This window comes from Orcinus orca, chromosome 2 (genome assembly GCF_937001465.1).
Source record: "Orcinus orca chromosome 2, mOrcOrc1.1, whole genome shotgun sequence".
In the NCBI taxonomy this organism is placed as follows: Eukaryota; Metazoa; Chordata; class Mammalia; order Artiodactyla; family Delphinidae; genus Orcinus; species Orcinus orca.
Window position 1 is genome coordinate 60,131,022 of NC_064560.1, and position 16,764 is coordinate 60,147,785.

General features: G+C 37.0%; 1 protein-coding gene and 1 pseudogene across 3 annotated transcripts in view; both read left to right on the top strand.

The window, feature by feature from the left end:
* HDGFL3 (HDGF like 3) overlaps window positions 1–16,764 on the top strand; it is a 74,892-nt gene that overhangs the window by 15,655 nt on the left and 42,473 nt on the right. The gene's annotated exons all lie outside the window — the stretch shown is intronic.
* LOC125963677 (low molecular weight phosphotyrosine protein phosphatase-like) lies at window positions 5,452–5,981 on the top strand (annotated as a pseudogene).

Sequence of the window (16,764 nt, forward strand, 5' to 3'; positions counted from 1 at the left end):
TTGCGGAGTACAGGCTCCGGACCTGCAGGCTCAGCGGCCATGGCTCACTGGCCCAGCCACTCCACGGCACGAACCCGTGTCCCCTGCATCGGCAGGTGGACCCTCAACCACTGCGCCACCAGGGAAGCCCAAATAAATTTATTTTTAAAAAAAGAATATATGGCCAATTATGTCTGGCTTCTTTAATTTAACATAATATTTTCAAAGTTTATCCATGTTGTAGCATGTATCAGTAGTTTATCCCTTTTATTTATTGTTTATTTAATATTCATTTATTTATTTGGTTGTGCCAGGTCTTAGTTGCAGCAGGTGTGCCCCTTAGTTGCGGCTCGCTAGCTCCTTAGTTGTGGCATGCGAATTCTTAGTTGCGGCATGCGTGTAGGATCCAGTTCCCCGATGAGAGATCAAACCCAGGCCTCCTGCATTGGGAGCACGGATCCCCAACCACTGTGCCACCAGGGAAGTCCCAGTAGTTTATTCCTTTTAATGTCTGAATAACATTCCATAGGTACTCCACATTTTGTTTATCTGTTCATCAGTTGATGGGTATTTGGGTCATTTCCACTTTGGGCTGTTATAAATAATGCTGCGATGAACATATGTGTACAATTTTTTATGTAGATTTAATGTTTTCAGTATCTTGGGTATGTACTTAGGAATGGAATTGCTGGGTCACATGGTAACTCTTTGTTTAACCCTTTGAGAAATTCCCAGCCTCTTTTCCAAAACTGTTATACCATTTTACATTTCATATAGCCTAATGACCTTGACTAGAACCTCCAGTACAATGTTGAATAGAAGTGGTCAAAGTGGACATCTTTGTCTTGTTCCTTATCTTATGCAGGAAATTTTAGTCTTCCACAATTAAGTATGACGTTAGCTGTGGGTTTTTCATAGATGCCCTTTATCAGGTTGAGGGTGTTTCCTTGTATTCCTAGTTTGTTGAATGTTTTTATCATGGAAGGATGTTGGATTTTGTCAGATGCTTTTCCCACATCTATTGAGATAACCATGTGATGTTTTTTGTCTTTTGTTCTATTAATATGGTGTATTATATTGATTGATTTTTGTGTGTTAAACCAATCTCACATTCTTGGAATAAAACTTCTTGGTCATGGTGCATAATTCTTTTTATACATTGCTGGATTCTGTTTGCTAATAAGAAATAGAATCCCTGACACATGACGGTTGAACTTATAATTTTTCGACTTCATGATGGTACAAAAGTGATACACATTCAGTAGAAACCACACTTCAAGTTTTGAATTTTGATCTTTTCACAGGCTAGCGATATGCAGTAAGATACTTTCTCCTGATGCTGGGCAGTGGCAGTGAGCCGTAGCTCCCAGTCAGCCACACTGTCACTAGGGTAAACAGCCAGTACACTTAGAACCATTCTGTATCCATACAACCATTCTGTATTTCAGTTTCAGAATGGTATTCCATAAATTACGTGAGATGCTCAACATTTATTATAAAATAGGCTTTGTGTTAGATCGTTTTGCCCAACTGTATGTTAAGTGTTCTGAGCACATTTAAAGTAGGCTAGGCTAAGCTATGATACTCTGTATGTTAGGTGTATTAAATGCATTTCTGTCTTAATGATAATTTCAGTTTATGATGGGTTTATTGGGATGTAACTCCATCATAAGTTGAGGAAGATCTATATTTTTGTTGTAGATTTTTGCATCTGTAGTCATAAGTGATACTGATCTATAGTTCTGTTTTCTTGTGATGTCTGTTTCTGGGATCCTGGTATCAGAGTAATACAGTCCTCAAAAAATGAGTTGGGGAGTGTTCCCTCCTCTTCTGTTTTTTGAAAGAGTTTGTGAAGGATTGGTATTAATTCTTTAAATGTTTGGTATGATTCACCAGTGAAGCTATCTGGACCTGAGCTTTTCTTTGTGGGTGTTTTTTTTTTATTTTAAACAGCTTTATTGAGATTTAACTGACATGAAATATTGTGTAAATTTAAGGTGTACAATGTGTTGATTTGATACACTTACACATAATAAAGTGATTATGGTAGTAGGGTTAGTTAGCACTTCAGTCACCTCACATAATTACCATTTCTTTTGTAGTGAGAACTTTTAAGATTTACTCTCAGCAACTTTCAAGTCTATACAGTATTGTTAATTATAATCACCATGCTGTATGTTAGATCCCCAAAACTTATTCATCTTATATAACTGGAAGTTTGTATCCTTTGACCAACATCTCCCAATTTCCCCTACCCTCCAGTCCCTAGCAACCATCATTCTACTCTTGTTTCTATGAGTTGCGCTTTTTTAGATTCTTTGTGGTAGTTTTTTTTAAATTATTTATGGTATTTTTTTATAATTCAATCTCCTATTATAGCTCTACTCACATTTTCTATTTCTTCTTCAATGGGTTTCAATAGTTTGTGCCTTCCTAGGAATTTGTTCATTTTATCTAGGTTATCTAATTTGTTGGCATACAGTTACCCATACTATTCCCTGATAGTCTTTTTTATTTCTGTAAGGTCAGTAGTAATGTTCTCTTTTCATTCCTGATTTTAGTAATTTGAATCTTCTCTCTTTTTTCTTAGTCATTCTAGCCTAAGATTTGTCAATTTTATTGATCTTGTCAAAGAACTAACTTTTGGTGTCATTGATTTCCTGTATTTTTCTATTGTCTATTTTACTTATTTCCACTCTAATCTGTATTTTTTTCTTCCTTTTATTTGCTTTAAGTTGGTGCTATTCTTTTTCCAGTTTCTGAAGGTAGAAGGTTAGGTTATTGATTTGTGATCTTCCTTTTTTTTTTCTTTAAATTACATGAATGAATCAACAGTTTAAATTTTATTTATTAATTTATTTATTTTTGGCTGTGTTGGGTCTTCGTTTCTGTGTGAGGGCTTTCTCTAGTTGCGGCGAGCAGGGGCCACTCCTCATCGCGGTGCGCTGGCCTCTCACTATCGCGGCCTCTCTTGTTGCGGAGCACAGGCTCCGGATGCACAGGCTCAGTAGTTGTGGTTCACGGGCCCAGTTGCTCCGCGGCATGTGGGATCTTCCCAGACCATGGCTCGAACCCATGTCCCCTGCATTGGCAGACAGATTCTCAACCACTGCGCCACCAGGGAAGCCCCATGATCTTCCTTTTTAGTATAGGTGTACATAGCTATAAATTTCTCTCTAAACATTGCTTTCACTGCATCCCATAAGTGTTGGTATATTATGTTTATGTTTTCATTCATCTACAAGTAATTTTAATTTTCCTTGTGATTTCTCCTTTGCCAATTGTGTATTTAGTAGTGTGCTAATTTCTATATATTTGTGAATTTCCCAAATTTCCTTTTATTAGTAATGTCTAATTTCATTACCTTGTGGTCAGAGGACATACTTTGTATGACTTCAGTCCTTTTAAATTCATTGAAGTATGTTTTATGACCTAATGTATGTTCTATTCTGGAGAACACTCCATGTACACTTGAGAAGAATGCGTATTCTGCTGCTATTCAGTGAAGTGTTCTATAGATGTCTGTTAGGTCTAGTTAGTTTATAGTGTGTTCTGTTTCCTTTTTGATCTTCTGTCTAGTTTAGTTGTTCTATCCGTTATTTAGAGTGAGGTATTGAAGTCTCCATCTATTATTGTTGAATTGCCTATTCTCCTTTCAGTTCTGTCTGTTGTAGTAAGTCTTTTGTCTGATTTCTTTCGCAGCTTTGCTGATTTGGTAAAATGTGTGGTAAGCTTTCCAAGTTTTAGATGCCCTAAAATAATTTCTATTTTTAAAAAAATTATTTTTGTTTATTTATTTTTGGCTGCATTGGGTCCTCACTGCTGCATGTGCGCTTTCTCTAGTTGTGGCGAGCGGGGGCTACTCTTTGTCGCAGTGTGCGGGCTTCTCATTGCGGTGGGTTCTCTTGTTGCAGAGCACGGGCTCTAGGCACACGGGCTTCAGTAGTTGCAGCATGCGGGCTCAGTAATTGTGGCACATGGGCTTAGCTGCTCTGCAGCATGTGGGATCTTTCCGGACCAGGGTTCAAACCCGTGTCCCCTGTGTTGGCAGGCGGATTCTTAACCACTGCGCCACCAGGGAAGTCCCTAAAATAATTTCTGTTAAGCAAGCAAGTCTATTTCCAAGACTTGAAAGACCTTAAAGCCACTTCAGGCCTGGAAACTTTTTGAGGGTTTTTTCGGGCATCTTTTAAATCAATTTCATGGTTATTGGTTTATTCACATATTACACTCTTCTTGAGTCAATTCTACCATTTTTATTTTCCTAGAAAAGTGTCTATTTCATAGATATAGTAAACCTTCTAGTGTAGATTTTATATATATATATATCATTCTACTATAATTTTTAGTCTCAGTCACTATAGTTACATCTCATTACTAATTTTATATATTTTTTAAAAAATTTTGTATTTAGATTTGCCAAAGGTGTGTCAGCTTTATTGTCATTTTTTCACCAAAACTCTAGCTCTTGGTTTCTATTTCTCCCTTTTTTTTTTTTTGGTTAATCAGTTCTCCTATTTTTTTTCCCCTACATCATGAATTTCTGATTTCATCTTCACTACTTTTCTTTGCTTCTATTTCAAAAGTCATGAAATTTCTTTGAAATTTTTTTTGAAAATGAAAATTTTTAAAGCTAGTTTTCCTAAGGTCAGATTTGGCTTCAACATGTAGATTTGGGTAATTGGTGTTTTATAATCATTTTCAACATAGATTTTAATTGTGATTTTCTTTTCTTTTTTGGCCTAAGAGATGTTTAGGAGATAATTTTAGAAATTATCATTGGTTAAAAGTTTTTATACAGGGCTTCCCTGGTGGCGCAGTGGTTGAGAGTCTGCCTGCCGATGCAGGGGACACGGGTTCGTGCCCCGGTCTGGGAAGATCCCACATGCCACGGAGCAGATGGACCCGTGAGCCATGGCCGCTGAGCCTGCGTATCCAGAGCCTGTGCTCTGCAACGGGAGAGACCACAACAGTGAGAGGCCTGCGTACCGCAAAAAAAAAAATTTTTATACAATGTTTAAATTTGTTTTTTTAGCATGATTACCTTGTTATCAGAGTATGTAGTCTTTTAAACTATTTTTTAATTTGAGTTTTCTTTTAATATGTGATCAACTTTTTAAAAAATATTTGTTTACTTATTTGGCTGCACTGGGTCTTAGTTGCAGCATGCAGGATTTAGCTCCCTGACCAGGGATTGAACCCAGGCCCCCTGCATTGGGAATGCAGAGTCTTAACCGCTGGACCACGAGGGAAGTCCCCGTGATCAACTTTTTAAAAGTGCTCTTTGTATTCCTAAAAAGAAGGCTTCTGTAGCAGTCAATATTTAGAGATGCAGAAGTATAGCTACCATATCTATTATATTTCTACATATCTCTCACAATATTTTTGACCATTCAGGAAATTTCAGGGCTTCACTTGCCACATAAATGTTTAGGACTTATAACTCCAGGGTAGTGTACCTTTTGTCAGAATATAATGATCCAAGTGGGCGCCTCTCTGTGCACGGGAAGATGGCCATACAGGTGACCAAGTCAGTGCTGTTCGTGTGTCTGGGTAACATCTGTCGATCACCCATTGCAGAAACAGTTTTCAGGAAACTTGTAACTGATCAAAACATTTCAGATACTTGGAGGATAAACAGTGCAGCAGTGTCCACGTATGAACTAGGAAACCTTCCTGATTATCGGGGGCAGGCTTGCATGAAGAAGCATGGTTATCCCCATGAGTCACGTTGCCTGGCAGGTTACCAAAGAAGTCTTTGCCACTTTTGATTATATACTATGTATGGATGAAAGCAACCTGAGAGATGTGAATAGGAAAAGTAATCAAGTTAAAAACAGCAGAGCGAGAATTGAACACTTGGGAGCTAGGAGCCACAGGAACAACTCATTATTGAAGATCCTTATTATGGTAAGGACACTGACTTTGAGACCATCTACCACCAGTGTGTGCGGTGCTGCACAGCCTTGCTGGAGAGGGTTCACTGACCCAGGTCCAGTCCTGCTGTGGCCCAGGCTTGTCCCCATAGGCCCGCATTCTCAGTGGAGCGACAAGTGTCACCATTCCCTCGCCAAGGCCGCAGCCCTTTCTTCAGTTGACTCACTGTTTCCTACCTTAAAAAATAATTGTAGATGGAAATCAGTTGTTGTGTTTGGTGGAAGAATAAATAAAAATTTTGATTCAGGCAGTTTATGGGGTAAACGTTCTTAGACTAGATGAACCTCCCACTTCACCCCAGTTACAAAAATAGGGGAACAAACAAAATAGTAGAGCAACAAAATAGAACATAATGAAGTAAAACATCACTGTAAGGCCCATTAGCATCTGAGCCCATCGACACTTCCAAGAATCTGCACTACATCTTCCCTCTGTGTGGACGGGGCCCCCTGCCCTGCACTACCTCTTGATGCCAGGGCCTGGTGTCCAGTGATATTGGTGAGAAGTGTTCATACACGCTCACAGTGCACACTTGTGCATTGACAAGACAGGAATGAGGAAGATTTGTGGGATTTATCTTTAGCACCTTCACTCCTTAGTTTGTGTCTGTCTAGTTTATTTCATAAGGAAGTTAGCTTATTTGTTCCCATTTGAACCACTTTGCCTCTGGAAATGTAATTATGTCTGGGAAGAAGGACACTTGTGTGCTGGTTTACCTTAGGTTAGTTTGAGGACCGCACCTGCTTTTACATGCAGATAATTAACCTGAATGTCAAATATAGATCAGCTTAGGTGGGAAAAAAATAATAAGTTGGAAAAAGTCCTTTTATATTGGAATGCTTAAATATTGATATGTTAAGTATTCTTTTATCAGTGGTTAGTTTATAGTCAAATATAGGTAATTTCTGTACACTTGGAGATGACTGATCTAAAATTTGTATGAATATATGTCAGAAAAGATGGTTTTCAAATAAACTGGGGAAATTACAAAAAATATATGTATAATGATCCACTCTACCACTTCATACTTTTTTAGCTTGTAAGTTATGGTACTTGTAACTTGTAACATGCTTTTATTTTTGTATAGATTTGGCTGTTGTGTCTTTATCCAGCCTTTTACTCATAACTTTTCTTTCCTGTTTTAAGATGTAAATTGTATAAACAGTATATATGTAGCTTAATGTTTTTTGACCACCCCTGAGAGATTTTCCCCTATTCCACTCTTTGTTAACAGACTTCCTCAAGATTTTATCTACTTTTTTTGGTTAGCAGAAATGCTTCCTGGTTTTAAACAGTTTGTTGTGTAACATTCTTAATTTCTGTCATTGAAACTTTCATCTTTTTAATTTCCAGTTATTTCCTTGTGAAGGCGGGGCTGTGTGAATTGGGTAACACTAGTGTTCCATCATCATATTCCCATTAAGTGTTCATTGAGTATATACTCTGGGTTAGTCTCCATGATAGACTTGATAGACCTAACATTACAAAAATGAATGAGACATGACCTTACCTTGAAAAAGCTTGAGATAGGTTAAGAAAGAGAACCATAGATGCATAAAGGAAAAGAATAAAAGTGAGATGTGTGCAGGAAGTGATGAGAAGATTTTCCTATCAACAAGGCAGCTAGACTAAATGAACAAGTAATAAAACTGACCAACCCAGAAGGAACATGAAAACGAGAATAGAGACATTTTTTATTGGCATTTCCTTACAAAAAGGCTGGGTTTCAGCCCTTTTTTGGTTATAGGACATTGAAATGTAGTTTTTAGAACTATTTATTGTCCTATTATTTGTAATTGGACTTAACACAATTTAACTGTTATAGAGAGAGAACACTGCATCTTGAATGGACCTTCCTTTACATTTTGTGCTATTGCTTCCTGCCTCCCTGCAGTCAGTTTTGAAGTCGTTAATGGAAAGTTTAGTGATAGTACCTTCTGAGACATAAGATTTAAGATAACTTCCAGTGTTGTTACTTTGAGGGGAGGGATGAGAAAACTAAAATGCATTAAACTTCTTGACCAAGTGACTTTCTCAGAGTTACAGAGCAAGTTAGTAGGAAGAACTGCAGTACAATCCATTGCCCTCTTTACTCACCTGCGTAGGATGAGAGGGAGAAGTGAAAGAAAATACGGAATTCACTCTAACCATTTTGACAGTTAGACAGAAACCCTTATTTAATTTAGAAAATTTAAGGCTCAGCTAAGAAAAGGGTTTAAAACCAGTCTTAGGATGAGCTATTTATGTGCTAATTGTAATTTTTTCTTTTTAATTGTGTTAAAATATACATAACATAAAATTTACTATTTTTAAGTGGACAATTCATTGGTATTAAGTACATTCACATTGTTGTGTAACCATCACCATCATCCATCTTCAGAAATTTTTCGTATTGCAAAACTGAAACTCTGTACCCATTAAACAATAACTCCCCATTCTCCTCTACTCCCAAACCTTGTCAGCCACCATTTTACTTTCTGTCTCTATGAATTTGACTTCTCTGTGTACCTCATATAAGTGGAATCATACAGTACATGTCTTTTTTGTGACTGGAATATTTCACTTAGCATAATGTCCTCAAAGTTCATCCACGTGGTAGCATGTATTAGAATTTCTTCCGTCTTGAGGCTGAATAATATTTTACTGCATGTATATCCCACATTTTCTTTCTTCATTCATTCGTTGATGAAAACCCGGAATGCTTCCACCTTTTAGCTGTTGTGAATAATGCTGCTATAAACACGTGGGTACACATATCTCTTCTATACCCTGCCTTTAATTCTTTTGGGTATATACTCAGAAGTAGAATTGCTGGGTCATATGATAATCCTATTTTTAATTTTTTTTAGGGAATACCGTAATGTTTTCCATAGGGACTGCACCATTTTACATTCCCACCAACAGTGCACAAGGGTTCCAGTTTCTCCGTATCTTTGCCAACACTTTATATTTTCTGGGGTTTTTGTTTTTTGGGTTTTTGTTTATTTGAAAGTAGCCATTTTAATGGGTATGAAGTGATATCTCATGGTTTTGATCTGTGTTTCCTTAATGATTATCCATGTTGAGAATGTTTTCGCGTGCTTTATTGGCCATTTGTATATCTTTGGAGAAGTATATCTTCAAGTCCTTTGCCCTTTTTTTTTTTTTTTTTTTTTGCGGTACGCGGGCCTCTCACTGTTGTGGCCTCTCCCGTTGCGGAGCACAGGCTCCAGACACGCAGGCTCAGCGGCCATGGCTCACGGGGTCCATCTGCTCCGTGGCATGTGGGATCTTCCCAAACCGGGGCACAAACCCGTGTCCCCTGCATCAGCAGGTAGACTCTCAACCACTGCGCCACCAGGGAAGCCCCTGCCCGTTTTTTAATTGGGTTATTTGGGGGGTTTTGTTATTGAGTTGTAAGAGTTCTTTATATATTCTAAATATTATTAACTCCTTATCAGATATATGATTTGCAAATATTTTTCCCACTATGTGGACTCCCTTTTCACTCTGTTGATCATTGTGCTTGTTGTTATTTGTTTATTTATTTTTAAGTCTTTATTGAATTTGTTGCAGTATTGCTTCTGTTTTATGTTTTGGTTTTTTAGCCATGAGGCATGTGGGATCTTAGCTCCCAGACCAGGGATTGAACCCACATCCCCTGCATTGGAAGGCAAAGTCTTAATAAATGGGCCGCCAGGGAAGTCCCTGTAATTTATTTTAAAATAAGCAAAGAACAGGACTCTGAACAAATATTCCTGGGACAGTGAGTTTTTATGGACATCCATATGCAGCATATGTGGGGAAAGCAAGAGCAGTGAAATATGAGGTCCTGGGGTCATTGTGATCTTATCAGAAAGATGAAAAGGTAAGAATGAAGACAAAGCACAAGTTTGCCCAGGCCTAGCCTTATATGAGGCAGTTGGGTATAATTGAGAACAAGGAAAATGAGATACAGTGTTCAGAAAATGCCTGTGAGTGATTATTTAAATGTTTAAATGAGCTTTTGCATAGATGAGGCAGTCAAAATGGTTTGGCTAAGCTACCACCTTTATTTGTCAAAAACAGGCACAGTTTAAGACTATCATATGCTTTAATTTTGTTTTATGTGTAGAATTATTCAAATTTACAAGTGATGAATTTCATCCCTGAGACATAAACTGAAGGAAAGAATCTCTGAGAAAATCATCCTGTGGAATTTTTGGTGTTTCTTCCTACTGTCTACTTCCTATTATCAAATATTTGTTTAGCAACCCTGTCAGGAACACAGTCATTACATTTTTGGGGGGTTTGTTTTTTTCTTTTTTTTTTTTTGGTCGATTGGTGCTTTTGGCAGAAAGACAAAACTAATTTCACATCTTTATCCTTAAAAAGAGATAAATTACAATTGGATACATTTAGCAGATGGTTCTAAATCCTTAGAATATTATTAATGCTGCTATAGGTTAAATTTCTGAGGCACTTCATGGATTATCATACCTGTACTTTGCTTCTGTGATTTTGCCTTTTGTTTGATATCAGCAGTCTAGGGCATAGGTCCCTGTTTTCAGAGCCATTCAGGATAATTGCTTCTATACTAAATTTGAAAGTATGCAAAGAGTATTTGCTTTTTCCAAGCTTTATGCTGTTTCTTCCCTTTCTCGCTGGCTTTTTTAAAGTCCTTTTATGCTATGCCTTATGATTGTCCAAAGCCTTTCTTTATGGTACTGTAACAAGTCTGTGTTCTTTAAATTTTTTTTTTTTCGGTAAAGAACATTAGGATGTGAACAATGACTATTAAATAAGAATAGCCAGAGTAGAGTATGTAAACACCTCAGGTAGCAAGCAGAATCAATAAATTAGTCAAATAGAAGACAGACTTTGAAGAACATATCTAGAAAGCAAAAGAAGTGTTTGGAGACAAATATAAGGGAAGAGATGATAAACAACAAGTATATTTCAGAGAGAGTCAGCTTGCTAACAACATGAACTCTAGAAGACAGTACAGATATTTCAAAATTAATTATCTGAAGTATAATAAAGGAAAATTTCTAGACTTTGATTAAGGAAGACCTATCATCAGAAATAGATAAGGCTGATCACATTTTAGATTCTAATACATATTTTGGTTAAAGTTTTATATCTTATACTAAATTTATAATTCTGTATGCTTCCAATCAAGCAGTGAGGGTTAAACAGTATATTAGCTTGTCAAGATTCACAATAAACTATGTTGGGATTTTGATTGAATTTGAATTATATTTATGGATTAATATGGAAAAATTTGACATCTTATTAAGGTTTCTAATACATGAATGTGGTCTATTCTTCATTTATGTGGGCTTTCTTAACTGTTTTATAAATCTCTGTACATTCTTAGGTATCTTATACTTTTTGTTGCTGTTGTAAGTGAGTATTTGTTTTTAAATTATGTTTTTGTTTTGTTGTCCTTTAAAATATATATGGAAGGGTAGATAACGAAGACAAGACATTTCTGAACAGTAAGAACAAGATGGTGGGACTTGTCCTATCAGATATCAAAATGTAGAATTGTTCAAGTAGTAGTTAATAGTAAATTAAGACAGTGTTTGGCTCAGGGAGAGTTGTACTGACCAGTAGAACAGAATGGTTACCCAGAAACTGGTCCACAGATATATGGACAAGGGTGGCATTGCAGGTAGGGGAGGGGGGATATGGAGAGAGTATTTTTAAACAATGCTAGCATGATTAGTTATCCATATAGTATCCATATGGATCCCTATTTCGTACTATATACAAAGATCATTTCTACATAGATGAAAGCGTAAAAAGCTTTTAAAGCATATGGGGAGAATATATTGTATCCCTGGAGTAGGGAAGAATTTTCCATGACAACACAGAAAAAAACTAGCCATGGAAGGAAAAATTGATAAATTTTAGTATGTTAATATCAAGTGCTTCTGTTCAGTTAAAAAATCCTTTAATGAACTTGAAAATATAAGCCACAACCTGAAGGAAGTTGCTACATACAGAACCAGCAAAGCTTTAGTATACAGAATGAATCAATAAGAAAAAGACAAATAGCTGGATAGTAAAATAGGCAAGAAGACATGAACAGCCATTTCATAGAAGAATTACATAAGGCCTATAAATATAGTTAAAGATGCTCAACCTTATTAGTAGGGAAATGCAAATTAAGATCATAATGAGATTGCCAAAAATTAAGAGATTTTCCAGTATCATATGTTGGAGAGGATGTGGATCAATAGGAATTGTTTTTTGGCCATTATCTGTGTTTTATTAGACTCCGTGATTTTTTATTTTGAGTATTTTTTTTCTTTTTTTTTTATTGAAGTATAGTTTACAATGCTGTGCCAGTCTCTGCTGTGCAGCAGAGTGACTCAGTTATACACATACAGACATTCTTCTTTAAAATTCTTTTCCATTATTGTTTATCCCAGGAGATTGGATATAGTTCCCTGTGCTATACAGTAGGACCTTGTTGTTTATCCTAATAGGAATTCTTTTATTAATTGTTTTTAAATTTTTTTATTTATTTTTGGCTGCGTCGGGTCTTCGTTGCTGCCCGCAGGCTTTCTCTAGTTGTGGTGGTTTCTCTTGTTGTGGAGCACGGGCTCTAGGCACGCAGGCTTCAGTAGCTGTGGCTCGCGGGCTTAGTTGCTCTGCAGCATGTGGGATCTTCCCGGACCAGGGCTCGAACCCGTGTCCCCTGCATTGGTAGGCGGATTCTTAACCACTGCACCACCAGGGAAGTCCAGCAATAGGAATTCTTATACACCATTGAAGGAGTATAAATTGGTCAACCACTTTGGAAAACAAATTAGCTTTATGTTGTGAAGTTGAATTTTGCATACTTTCTGACTCAACATCTGTAATCCTAGAGAAGCTCACACGTGTGTACTAGAAGATGTGTACAAGAATATTCACACCAACATGATTCATAATAGCAAAAAAACTTGGAAGTAACCCAAATGTCCTTGACAGAGAATGGAAAATTAAATGGTGGTATATTGATGTAAAAATATTAAACATTAAAAACGAATGAACTACAGCTATATATTGGTTCCTTTCAATGTAATTAGGCTAGCTTTGCAATGATCAGTGTCAAAAAATAATAAAGCAACACTTAGTCATTCTTGAAAAAAAAAATTACACTGAATTCCTGCTATGTGCCAGGCACTGTTTTGGGTGCTAGGGATTTAGTAGTGAATGAGAATGGACGTGTTTTCTGTCCTCATAAAGCTTATGTTTTAGTTTAGAGTGGGACAGATGACTAAGCAAGCAAGCAAAGCAATCTGTAATTTAATGTAACCATAAGAGATATGGAAAAAGATGAAGCAAGCAAAGAGGATAGCATATGATGTGATGCTGTGTGGGTGGGTGTTTCTGCACAATCAGGGAAGGGTTTTCTGAAAATGTGACATTTGAGCAGAGTCAAATGTTCGAGAGGAAGGAGTCGTACAGCTCTGGGGTAAAAGTTGGAATGAGCTTGGCATATTCAAGGAAGAGCAAGAAGGCAAATGAGGCTAATACAGAACGAGCTAGGGCTAGGGGCAGAAGGGCGGGAGATGAGTTCAAGGAGGTAGACAAAATTCCTATCATGGGTCTTACAGCTTTAGCAATGAGTTTAGAATTTTTTAAAATATGGAAGGTCATGGAAGTGTTTCGAGCAGAATGACATGATCTGACTTATGTTTAGGATCTGAAGAATTGATTGTTGGGGGCAGAGGTAGGGGCTAGGGAGGTGGATGCGAAGGGCCCAGTTAGGAGCCTTTTGTAGAAGTTTAGGCATTAGATGATGGTAGAGTAGACCAGAGCAGACAGAATTGGATGTAGAAAGAAATGGTTAGTTTGTTGATATATTTGAGGGGGTATAATTGAAAGAAATTAGTGTTATTGAGACATATCTGTATGGGAGAGAAGTAAATCAATAATGACTTCCAGTTTTCGAATAGGAGCAGCTGGTTGGACAGTGATGTCATTTACTCACATTAGAGAATACTGAAAGATAAACGGATTAGGCCATAAGATTAAGAGTTGAAATGCCTATGAGACACTGAAGTAGGTGAGTCTGACGCTCAAAAGGGAGGTCTGGATTTTGGGGGTAGAAATATGAGACTCATCAGTATATAGATGGCATTCAGAACCATGAAACTGGATGAAATCACCAGGGGAGTAAGTCTGTGTAGAGAAGAGGAGCTGTGAAAAGAAGACTGAAAAGAAGTGGATGGTGAGAAAGGAAAAAAAATATATCAGGAGAGTGTAGTATCCTGGAACTCAAGAGAAGAAAATGTTTCAATGGGCATATTATATAATAGAGAAATATATTTACAATGGAGAGTATAGATATCAGGTTAATATATTACAAATGAATAGTAAAAAGACAGAAGCCTATAGAGAAATGCAAAAGTGATATGAATAGGCAATTCACTGAAGGGTAAATCCTAATAGCCGATACACCTATGAAAAGATGCTTAACCTCACCATTAATCAGGGAAATGCAAATTTAAAAGAGCAGAAATGCCTAATGCTGTCAAAGATTGGAAGGGAGGTCATTTTCATATCTTGGTGGAAAAGTGAATTATTATAACCTTTTTTGAAAGCAGTCTGGCAATATCTATTAAAATGAAAAATACCTCTAATATATGATCCAACAGTCTCACTCCTGGAAATCGTATCTCATGGAAATAGAAGCATCAGTGCATAAAAATCTAAGTATGTTTGCTGTAGCCTTTTTTAAGGGCAAAAACACTAAAAATAAGGTAAATTCCTTATTTAACATTCCTCAGGAAAAAGTTGGGTAAATTATAGGTTATCTAATTACTGGATTATTATGCAGTCATTAAAAATAAATGAGTTAAATCTATGCCAGTTGACTTCAAGGACTTTTAATAATGCAGAGAATTTGATAAAATGTGATTCATTTTGTGTGCATGTGTGTGTGAGAGAGAAACACCATAGTCACCCCCCCCAAAAAAAAACACTTCTGCCTGTGTATAAAATATTTGTATATTGGGCTTCCCTGGTGGCACAGCGGTTGAGAGTCTGCCTGCCGATGCAGGGGACACGGGTTCGTGCCCCGGTCCGGGAGGATCCCACATGCCATGGAGTGGCTGGGCCCGTGAGCCATGGCCGCTGAGCCTGCGTGTCCAGAGCCTGTGCTCCGCAATGGGAGACGCCGCAGCAGTGAGAGGCCCGCATACCGCAAAAAAAAAAAAAAAAAAAAAAATTGTATATGAACATGGAGAAAAGCATACTTTGCTATGAATAGCTATGTCTCGATATTCTCAGGGGGATTGGTTCCAGTACCTCTGCATATACCAAAATCTGCAGACACCCAAGTCCTTTATATGTAACCTACACACATCCTCCCATATACTTTACATCATCTCTAGCTTACTTATAATACCTAATACAATGTAAATGCTGTATAGTTACCAGCACTTGGCAAATTCGAGTTCTGCTTTTTTGGAATTTTCTGGAATTTTTTTTCTCAAATAATTTTCATTCCACGGTTGGTCGAATCAGCAGATGAGGAACCATGACTACAAAGGTTCCAACTGTAATCATTACCTTGGGATAAGTAGGTCTGAGAGAGGTTGTAGAGGTAAACCTCCACTCACCTACCACTCAATATGTGTACACACACACACACACACATCTCTATTTAAAAGAAAAAGGATCTCCATGATAAAACAGCTTCTGTGACATATCCCATTTATGTAAAATATATGTGCATGTATATAAAAGACATGAAAAGATAGTCACCAAAATGATAATCTAAAGTATAATTCATTTTTTTAAATAAAATGCTAAATTGGGATATACTTGTCATCATTTTTTTCTCCTTTCAATACTGGTTCAGATGGAGAATCTTGATATTGATCAGATAAATTCAATTTTCAGATAGAATAAAGATAATTTTGAAAAAAAATTTACAAGATTATTATCATTTTGTGCTCTTTACTAACTTCTGTTTCAACATCCATATTTCTTTTGCAGTCTTAACAAACGGTTTGTTTTGGATATAAGCTAAATAATATTGAGACAAAGAATAAAAATTAGAACAGATTAATGGTCAAATCCAGAAGCAGCTAGCTGTGTTCAGTTGAGTGATAAACCTAACTGAATATTTCAATCGTGAACACACTTACCTACTATTGCTACACATATTTGCTCAGTAGATACGAAGAGGCTCTCATACTTTTTAGAAAGAAAGTATTTAAATTATTGTATTTATTGATTTTTAAATTGAAACAGATACCATGACTGTCAATAATGCAAACTTCTCAGAACACTGTGAAGACCTGTGGGTTTGGAAACTACCATTTACAAAATGTTGGATTCTAGCCTAGCTGATTTTCTCTTGCCTTGTCTTCATGCATTACTCAGTATTCATCTTGACCTACCCCCACCTTTGCTGTTTCTCTCTATGATTTAGCTGCTCTGACTTCTTTCTTTCCTCATTTTGCTTTTTTGAAGCTTTGTTTTGCCTCTACTCTGTTCATACCCATTTTGTGATGCTAACATTGCTCCAGTCCCTTTGGATGAAGTCCTATAACTTTTCTGATCACTCTCTGCTAATGAGAAGTCCTCAAAGCAGTTCTAGTACAAAAGCAGACTAAGTTCAATAATTAATATGGTCAATTCTGTTTATTTAAAACTTCAAACTTTATTTAAAGCCAAAATTTCTCCCTACCAAAGGTTGGCCTACTGTATTAAGAGGGGGGGTCAACTAATTTTTTTGACCTTACTTAATGTATTGACTGCTCATCCAACATTCTTCAGCCCTCTAGGGTTGAAACGGGTAGAAGGTAGCAGGAAAGTTCTTATTAGACTAATAGCTATTGTGAGCTGGTGTTGATGCTGTCTGGACTGGGCAGCTGTTTA